This window comes from Octodon degus, unplaced genomic scaffold (assembly GCF_000260255.1).
Source record: "Octodon degus isolate 3935 unplaced genomic scaffold, OctDeg1.0 scaffold00203, whole genome shotgun sequence".
NCBI classification, from domain to species: Eukaryota; Metazoa; Chordata; class Mammalia; order Rodentia; family Octodontidae; genus Octodon; species Octodon degus.
In genome coordinates, this window is record NW_004524779.1 from 76,929 (window position 1) to 86,401 (window position 9,473).

At 43.1% G+C, this 9,473-nt stretch overlaps 2 pseudogenes; one reads left to right on the plus strand and one right to left on the minus strand.

The window, feature by feature from the left end:
- Positions 1-12: 12 nt before the first annotated feature.
- On the minus strand, positions 13-3,114 carry LOC101592891 (annotated as a pseudogene).
- Positions 3,115-8,171: 5,057 nt separating this feature from the next.
- On the plus strand, positions 8,172-9,202 carry LOC101593280 (annotated as a pseudogene).
- Positions 9,203-9,473: the final 271 nt, after the last annotated feature.

Sequence of the window (9,473 nt, forward strand, 5' to 3'; positions counted from 1 at the left end):
TGCTCAGCCAGTTTAGCCAGTATAACCTCTTTTGTTCTCCTTCTGATTAAAGAGGGAACCCAGAGCAGATTGCACTTGGGCCCTGAGCAGTTCTTTAGTGATAGCTGAATTTTCAGCCAAATTCAAAAGCAGTTTCAAAACCTGAAGCTTAGTTTCTTCATTGCCAGCTGAAAATAAACGGAAAAGATCTGAAATGGAATTAGCAAGCGTGTGCTGATACTCATTAGTAACGGTCATATTTGTAAGCAATCTTAGGCCATCCAGCTGCACAGATGAGTTCAAGCGAGAAGTGATTGTGTCATCACACACTTGATTCATGTATATCTTAAGCCTGCGCTGATTTGCAGCTTTCACGCTCAGGTTATTTGGACAATTAAAGCCTTTTCCTTGACAATGGGATCCCAGGTACTGAGAATCTTTGTAACAACTGGGAGACCACCCAGATCACGAAGGATTCCTCTGTTAAATGCGTAAGCAGCATTGTTACCCAGAGCAATTAAAGCTGCTTCAAGAATATAAGGTCTTTTGGACATCTCAACCAAATGAAGAATTTTTTGTAGTTCTTGAGGGGACAAAACAATATCATCTGAATGAGGGGAAGCCCGTTTCTGGACAGACCGACATGCCTGGGTAGCTCTGGCCCTTGTCCGAGCTCTAGCTTCTTTGTCCTTTCAATTGGCCTTAAGCAAAGTTTATTGGTCTAACTGAGGTGCTGGTGGCAGTCTTTGAAGGTGGCACGCATGTTTCCCTGGTAACGCACACCTGTTGGTCTTGACTGTGAGCCAGGTCAAGACAGGACAAAGAGCCAATGCTCCACACTGCCAGCTGGGATCAAGCCTTGAGATAGAGACTATGACTTCCTGGCGCTTGAAAGATTACATCAGAGCTGAAGCACCACACCTCCAAAATATTAGATACTATCTCATTAGCATAATGCAGATTACTTTCTCAGCATATGGCAGAGGTAAATGTAGGCAACCCACCTAGCTCAGCTCACAGGAGTCACCTACTTCCCACAATTCTCAGTCATTCCTCCTCAAGCCACTTCTCTGCCACTGAATAAAACCCAGGTGTGGCCCTGGGTCAGCCTCTTTGTTTCGGAAAGCCATCTTCATGGCTGGACTTAGGGCCCCTTGGCTCCCCAATAATTATAAATATGTTTTAGTGTCTTTACTTTCATCGTAGGTTGCACTGGGAGTGGTAGATTGGCATTAATTTGATGAGATTCCAAGTATCTTTGGGATTACAAATATTGACTTCTTGGACCGAGAGGAGAACCTGGAAGGGACTCCTACAATTGGTACTCAAAGTGGCCGAATCACGTGACCTCAACAGAGCAACCACTAACCAGAATCATGTGCAGGCAATCTACTGGATCTTGTGTGACCAATTTAGAGGTAAGCAGACCAATTTAGAGGTAAGGGGAGCATTTTAGTATAGTGCTCAGATGCAAGTAGTAAATAGCAACCTATTCTTCACGGGGAACAATGGGGCAAGCTCAGTCTTTATCTACCGAAGAGAAAGAATTTAGTTCATTGATTATAAAACTGTTAAAAGATTCTGGTATTAAGGTGTTATCTAAGAAAGTTTTTAGATTACTCCATGAGATAGCTACATTTTATCCTTCTTTTCCCAAAGTTGGTACACTGAATCTCAGAGTTTGGAGTGAAATAGGTAAAAGCTTTTATGTAGCCAAAATTCAAAAAAGAAAAACACACTCACAAACTATAGCCACATAGAACCTGGTGAAGGGAGCCATCTGGCCCTTCCAATGTAATAGCCCAGGAAGGAATGCAGATCAGCAACAGCTTACCATTACAAAGCATCCCAAGGATGCTGACCCAATGCTTGTAAAAAAAAAAAAAAGATAATCATAATTGAGAAAAGCCCTGATGGAACTATAAGAAAAAAGTTTGATCACCTAGGACAGGAATTTCCTAATGGGCTTCTAGAAAACAAGAAAATCTTTTTTAAAAATGTAGATAATCCTGTCACTGTTCTCCCCTCTGCCCTTCCACTTCTATAGCGCCTCCCTCAGACATACAGAACAATCAAATTAAGAGCAAACCTCCTCCTTCCCCACCCTTAAGGAAGCCAAGTACAGTGATATGAGGTTACATCCACAACGTGCTTTCCTGTCATTGAGGAGACAGGACACCCTACCTGTAGGTCCAGAACACCCTACCTGTAAACATAGTACTCACACAGCCTTTAACATTTTGCTCTTGAAAGAATTAAGGCAGAGTGTGTTAGACAATTGTATCCAAGGCCCTAACACACTTGGTTGCTTCGATAACATAATTTAAGGCTTCCAAATAGCACCAAGTGACGTGACCCATCTCGCTTACACGTGTCTATCACCGACCCAGTTCCCACATTTTGAATCACAATTAAAGACACTCATCTCAGAACAGGCACAGAGTAATCAAGAGAGTGGGGATGAAAACCTTAAAGCAGTTATGCAGGAAATGCTACCTGGCTCAGGACAACATGCTGACCTAAAGCTCAGGCACGTGCCCTGCTCCTCCTTTTCATGCAATGGAAGGAACTGCTATGTCTGCATGGATTTCTGTACCAGAAGATGGCACACCTAATAAATCCTTTACCCAGATACTCCAGGGCGCCAGCAAAACTTATACCCAATTTCTAGCAGGGTTGCGAGAAGCTGTAAATAGGCAGATTTCACACAATAATGCTGCTAAAATACTTCTTCGTCAGTTGGCATATGAAAACACCAATAAGGACTGTAAGAGGGACTTTGCCTCAGTACCTTATACAAAGGATTTATTTATTTATTTATTTATTTATTTATTTATGTTTGCGGAACTGGGGATTGAACTCAGAACCTTGCACTTGCCAGGGAACTGCTTATTCCACTGAGCCATCTCCCCGGCCCCTATACAAAGGACTTATATACTTACATTCGCGCATGCAAGAATATTGGGTCTACCACCCAGGCTTCTGCACTCATGGCACAGGCTACAGCCCAACACTTTGCTAATAACTTTGATACTGTTAAATGTTTTAATTGCGATAAACAAGGACACACTCGCCAGCACTGCCCATGGCCTATAAAGGTACCCTCAGTGGATTTACCCAGCACTCAGTGGCCATGTTGCATGAAGGTTTTCACTGGGCAAAAGACTGTAAATCTAAGTTTCATAAAAATGGCACACTGTTGCCGAGAAACAAACCATGTGCCCAAACTGAGGGCCCCAGTAGCAATGAGAAAACAAGGGTCAGTCAGGACTCAAGTGGTTTGGACCCATTTAAGCCAGTTTTACTCAATTCAAACCAGACAAATGACAATCTCACTACCAGAATGGGTGCAAGGTGAGACCTTAGATGCCTCATATGAAGAACCACTCAGAGTTCAAAATTAGATTTACCAGTGGATTCTTGCCATGATTTGTTGCAGGGAGAAAAGCCAATTTTAATTACCACTGAAATTTCTACACCAGCCCTTACCCCTACATGTGAACCTAGGAGAGATGAGCTTTTAAGTAAAGAATCTGATTTTTCCCAGAGTATTTTGGTTCCTAGACCTATTTGTGACATTAAGCTTAAAGGGAAATCTTTATTGGGCTGATGGATTGAGGAGCTGATGTCACTATAATTAATAGCCAATCTTGGCTGTCTGCTTGGCCAACCAGACCTGCCTCTATAGCTCTGATAGGGTTAGGATCTTCTCAAGCTGTCTCACAGAGGGTGCTGCCTCTTTCATACATTGGCTGTGACGAACAGGAAGGTATTCTGAAACCATTTATCATACCCATTCCAGTTAATCTATGGTGCATAGACCTCATAAAGGAATGAGACGCTCTCTTACTTACTTTGGAGCCTCAGAGTTGTGTGTTACCAGATAGCAGGATGATAGCTAAGATGGAATATCAAGAAATCAGGGGCAGAGGAGATGGCTGAGGGGTATAAGTGCTTCCCTGGCAAGCACAAGGGCCTGAGTTCAATCCCCAGTTCCGCAAAAAAGAAAAAAGAAAAAAAAAGTCAAAGGCTTAGTGAAAAACTTCCAAGGCTGTACTATTACAATTCTGCCTTTACTTAAAAAAGATATAAAATTGGATTTATAATGAAGGTCATTGGTACTCTGAAGGAAAGGTTAATGATTTTATCAACATTGGTAAATTATAATTTAGTCATCTCAAACCTACTTTATTACAACTTTTTAGAATTGCAAGGAGTTATATTAAGTAGAACTGCTGCATTCTTTCTTGATCTTGTTAGATCTCACTCTAAGTTTGTTGTCATCAGTTAATTATAATACAGATGCTACTGTAAATCTGATTTTCTTTTGTGTGTGTGTGTGTGTGTGTGTGTATGTGTGTATTTTAGGGAAGGTTTCTACAGTGATTAGGGTCTCACTACTAGATTTTACTTTTAGTGATCCACCTGTTTACAGCCTCCCAAGAGCTGGGATTACAGGTGCACACCACCATGCCCAGTCTCATTGCTCTCTCAGTGTGCCCTGGGGGTGGGGCCGGAACAGCAGGCCTGGGGATCGAAAACCCCTGCCCCTGAGCCAGCTTATAGGTGCTTTAATCCACTGAGCTATTTGGCTGGCCCTTCATTTTTGATAAAGCAAGACAACTCCATGAATTTCTCAAAATTCTAAACCTTTGCAAAAGGAATGTAAAATTCTCAGAGCACAAACTAGACAAATCATCATTTCACGTCCTGCTTGTCAGCTTATTCCTAGGCATATTCTTAAACGAAAGTACAATCTCACAGGTCTTAGAACCAATTGGTCATGGTAAATTATTATTACCCATGTTTGTTACTTTTAACTAACCTAAATATATTCATGGTTTTATAGATACATGCTCATATGTGCCCTGTGTTGGACACCAATTGTAGGAGTCCCCTCCACGTTCTCCTCTTGGTCCAAGAAGTCAATATTTGTAATCCCAAAGATACATTATTGGAATCTCACCAAGTTAATTCTAATCTACCACTCTCAATGCAACCCACAGTGAAAGTAAAGACACTAAAACATATTTATAATTATTGGGGAGCCAAGGGGCCCTAAGTCCAGCAGTAAAGATGGCTTTCCGAAACAAAGAGGCTGACCCAGGGCCACACCTGGGTTTTATTCAGTGGCGGAGAAGTGGCTTGAGGAGGAATGACTGAGAACTGTGGGATGTAGGTGACTCCTGTGAGCTGAGCCAGGTGGGTTGCCTACATTTACCTCAGCCATATGCAGAGAGGATATACAGAGAAAGTAATCTGCATTATGCTAATGAGATAGTATCTAATATTTTGGAGGTGTGGTGCTTCAGCTCTGATGTAATCTTTCAAGCCCCAGGAAGTCATAGTCTCTATCTCAAGGCTTGATCCCAGCTGGCAGTGTGGAGCATTGGCTCTTTGTCCTGTCTTGACCTGGCTCACAGTCAAGACCAACAGGTGTGGGTTACCAGGGAAACATGCATGCCACCTTCAAAGACTGCCACCAGCACCTCAGTTAGACCAATAAACTTTGCTTAAGGCCAATTGAAAGGATAAAGAGAAGTCCTAGCCAGCTCTGTACATATCAATACAAGGAAATAGGGTCAGCCTCAGTCAAAATGGAGACAATCACTCTTCTTTCAAGGAGAGCTGCTCAGGTGGTCCTCCACAGTCAATAAGCCCTTGCTGTAACAATTTTACCATCAGGGGAGAAAATATAAAGGGGTTTGGGAGCAAAGTAGAAAGAGAAGAACAGAGAGAGTAGAAGTGTGATGGCCTAAACTCAGACTCTTAGTATAAATATTGCCATAATAAACTTTAGCTGACTCCAGAGTTGTAAAAACAAACCTACATGCAAAACGAGGAACCATATGGAGGAAATATACCCTGAGAAAACGTTGACCATGAACAATAACAGAAAGAAAAGTAGTCAGATATATAGCAAGAAAAAAATCTAACTGTTTGACAAGCAGAATGCCTGCTATACATTTTATTCTAAATGTTTGACAAGCAGGATATATTACATATTTTCTTTATGTTTTTTTCTCCTTTTTATGTATGTTATCTGGGCTTCATGTTATCTGGGCTGAGTCACTCACTTGGACTCTGAAACAGGGATCTATGCTGATGGTTGCTGAGCTCAGCTATTAAAGGCCTTCAAATTTTAATTTGCTACTTGGATTTCTATATTGATTACGAGCCCACAACATTTGGTGGCTCATCTGGGATCCCTATAAAGGAATTTATAGAATCCAAGTCTCTTTGAGATGAATATTCCTCAGGAGGACTACTGAGAACTGTTCTTTGCCCCTGAGGAACTCTTTGTTTCAAAGTGAAACCAAAACCTTGGATGCTAACTCAGAACGAGCTGTCCAGATCCTTACTTGTAAGACTGCTTCTGTTTCTTGGGGTGCCCCTCAGGGGTCTGCAGAGAGGTTCAATGCAACATTAGACTCTCCAGCACCAGTTCCCAAACCAAGACGTTGCCTGGGACTTGATATCAGTCTTTGAACTGAACTTGTGTCTCTTGTAATTAATTGTTCTGTGTCTGTTTGTCTGCAGTATAACACTTGCCATATTCGTCATGGGTCAATCTGCTTCTGCTTCTGTGCTTTTGCCACCCCTGCAATGTCTTCCTGATCATTTTCAGGATTTTAGACAACAAGCCTCAGGCAAGAGGCTCTTGCAAAAGGCCCTCCTGGCCTCTGCGCCTGCAAGCCACTTCTGGGTGGTTTTTTGACGCCACAAGCTGATTTCAGCTAACTACCCCAAAGTGACTGAAGGAACAGAATGCTGCAGTGTGAAAAGCAGTAACAGAACTTACTCTGACCTAGGTAAGGTTTGATTGGCTTTTGCCCTAACTTCTCTATGTGGAAGTTGTGTCAATGTATCTCAGATGAGTATTTCTGAGCTACTATTGACACACTGTTTCTCTCACTGAGAGAATCTGTTTACTCATAGATAACTATTCCTGGATTCATTTTCTCTTGGGCTGGAGGTCCTGGGAGGCTTGACTTTTGAATTTGTTGTAGGGAGAACCCTGTATTGCCTCACCAGGAAATCTTATGGAAATGTTGGCATTTGTTTTGGTTTGAAACCCAGCTGAGAGTTTAAATTAATAAAAAAGTGGTCAGAGAAAAGAAAAGGAAAGGAAACCAAATTTTCCCGGGATGTTGTTGTCCTTTTGTTTGTCTGAATTGTTTGTTCTCTTTCCCCAACGTACTCACGTTCCTAGCTGCACTCATGCCAAAGGATAGCCAACAAGCCCATAGTTTGTGCTGCGGCAATGGCATTAGTTTTGTTCTTTCCTTCTTGCATTTTGTGACAGTGTACCTGAAAGTGAAGAAGGGCGCAGACCTAGCTCGGTTGCCCTATTGCATTGAGGTTATTGCTGCTGTGTCAAATTACATTAGTCTTGGGCTTCTGCTGTGTGTGGATTGAGAGGGGACACCGTTGGGACCTGTGTTATGGCCAGAATAGTACAGAGCAAGCCAACTGTCCTGAGCTGCATGATTAACTCTGGTAAGTCCCAAGGCAAAAATGGGAAGTGCTTTTGGGATTTCTGTTATCTCCTCCTGAGCGTTGTGGCACCCAGGAGAGCCTCGGCCACAGGAGCTGCAGCCGCCGCTCTCACTTCATCTCCTGAGTTCTCTCTACCTTCTCCTTTTGCTGTCAAGTTGATGACAGAGTAACAACAGCCCACGGAGCTTGCTAGCTCAGCTTACAGGCCCTTATCTGTCCTGCCCTGTCTAGGGAGGTTTACTGCTCCCCAGCCTCCTCAGCAGCTGTTCTCCTGCTGGGGCCACAAGGAGGGGATTCTGAGTCTCCTCCCCCAGCCTGTGCGTCTTCAGGTTATCTGCTGCAAACTGTGAAAGTAAAAAGTTTGCAGGAATAAGTTACTGCTTCATAGTAGAGAAAATACAGAATGAAAATATAGACAGAAAAAGAGAAAAGTGGTTCTGGCAGGCTATAGGAAGGTTATTACAGGAGAAAGGGATATTTCAAGTGAAAATTTCCAAAACAGCTAGCGAGGGAAAAAGGTGTTTATGATGGAATAAGAGTAAGTTCCAAGGAAGTGTTTGTAAAGGAATTAAGAAAAAGAAAGAAAGAAAGAAAGAAAGAAAGAAAGAAAGAAAGAAAGAAAGAAAAAGAGGTCATCCCTTTGGGCTTTGTCAGTCCTGTGAATAGTGCCCCATCAGGACTTCCAGGTCATAATGAAGGTTCTTTTACTGAACGATACAAAGGAGGATGACTGTGGCCAGGATCCATATATCACAGAATTAGGATTGTGTGGCCTGGAAGCCACATTGATCCCAGTGTTGTCATTTGAGTTTCTGTCTCTCTCCAGCTTCTCTGAGAAGCTGTCTCATCTAGAAGATTACTGGGGATTCATTTTTATCAGCCGCGGAGCAGTGGAAGCAATGGAGCTGTGTTTGGAGAAAGACAATAAAACTGAAGACTGGGAAAGGTCTCTGAGAGAAAAATGGAGCCCTAAGTCCGTGCATGTGGTTGGAAAGGCTGCAGCTTCCCCAGTTAATAAAATTGGCCTAGATTTTGAAGGAGAAAACTGTGGAAATGCAGAAAAGCTTGCAGAATATATTTGTTCCAGGGAGTTACCAGCACTGCCTCTTTTGTTTCCCTGTGGAACCCTCAAAAGAGAAGTCCTGCCAAATATGCTCGAGAGCAAAGGGATTCCCATGGAGAGCATAACTGTCTACTGGACCATTCCACACCCAGAAATCCAAGGGAACCTACACCTCTACTACTACTACTCCAGGCAGGGCATCCCATTCTGTGTCACATTTCCAGTCCCTCTGGTCTTCAATACGGTCTCAAGCACATTCACAAGTTATCTGGTGATGGCATTGATCAAAATGAGGTGGCAGCCATTAGCCCCACCATAGCTTGTGCTCTGGCCGCAGAGGGCCTGCTTGTGAGCTGTACTGTAGAGAGCCCTACGCTGCTGGGATCAGGGTGGCACTACAGTCCCACTGTCACCGCTGACTCAGGTGCGGCCCTGACCCCCTCAACACTCTTTGGACCCATCCTTCTCTGGGTGGCAAGGGTAGTACACTACTGCTTTAGAGCTGGAGCCCAGCATCTGGCAGGGACTCTCGAGAAACTGCGACTGTTCAACACCTACCTCATGTCTCAGTGCAAGCACCTTGATCAGAGATGGATCGGCCCTGGGGTCGGCATCCAGCCCACGTGCCCATCACTGCTCTCCAGTGAGGACCACCTCTGAGCCTAGCCTGGGTGTGCACTAGGCTCCAAGCTCCACGAGAGCTCCTTGTTCCCAGCAAGAAGGAAGTCAAATAAAGCACACAGGCTACCTGTGTTCACTGAGTGTAAAAAAAAAAAAGAAGTCATCTAATTTAACCTGGCCAGAAATATACTTGAGCGTACTCTAGTTTTCTAAAGATATTTGTTTGATCTGTGTAATTGTTTATGGATTTATATGTTGTTATCTGAGCTTTAAATGTAGATTTTTAAAAAATCTTTATTTGTTTATTTAT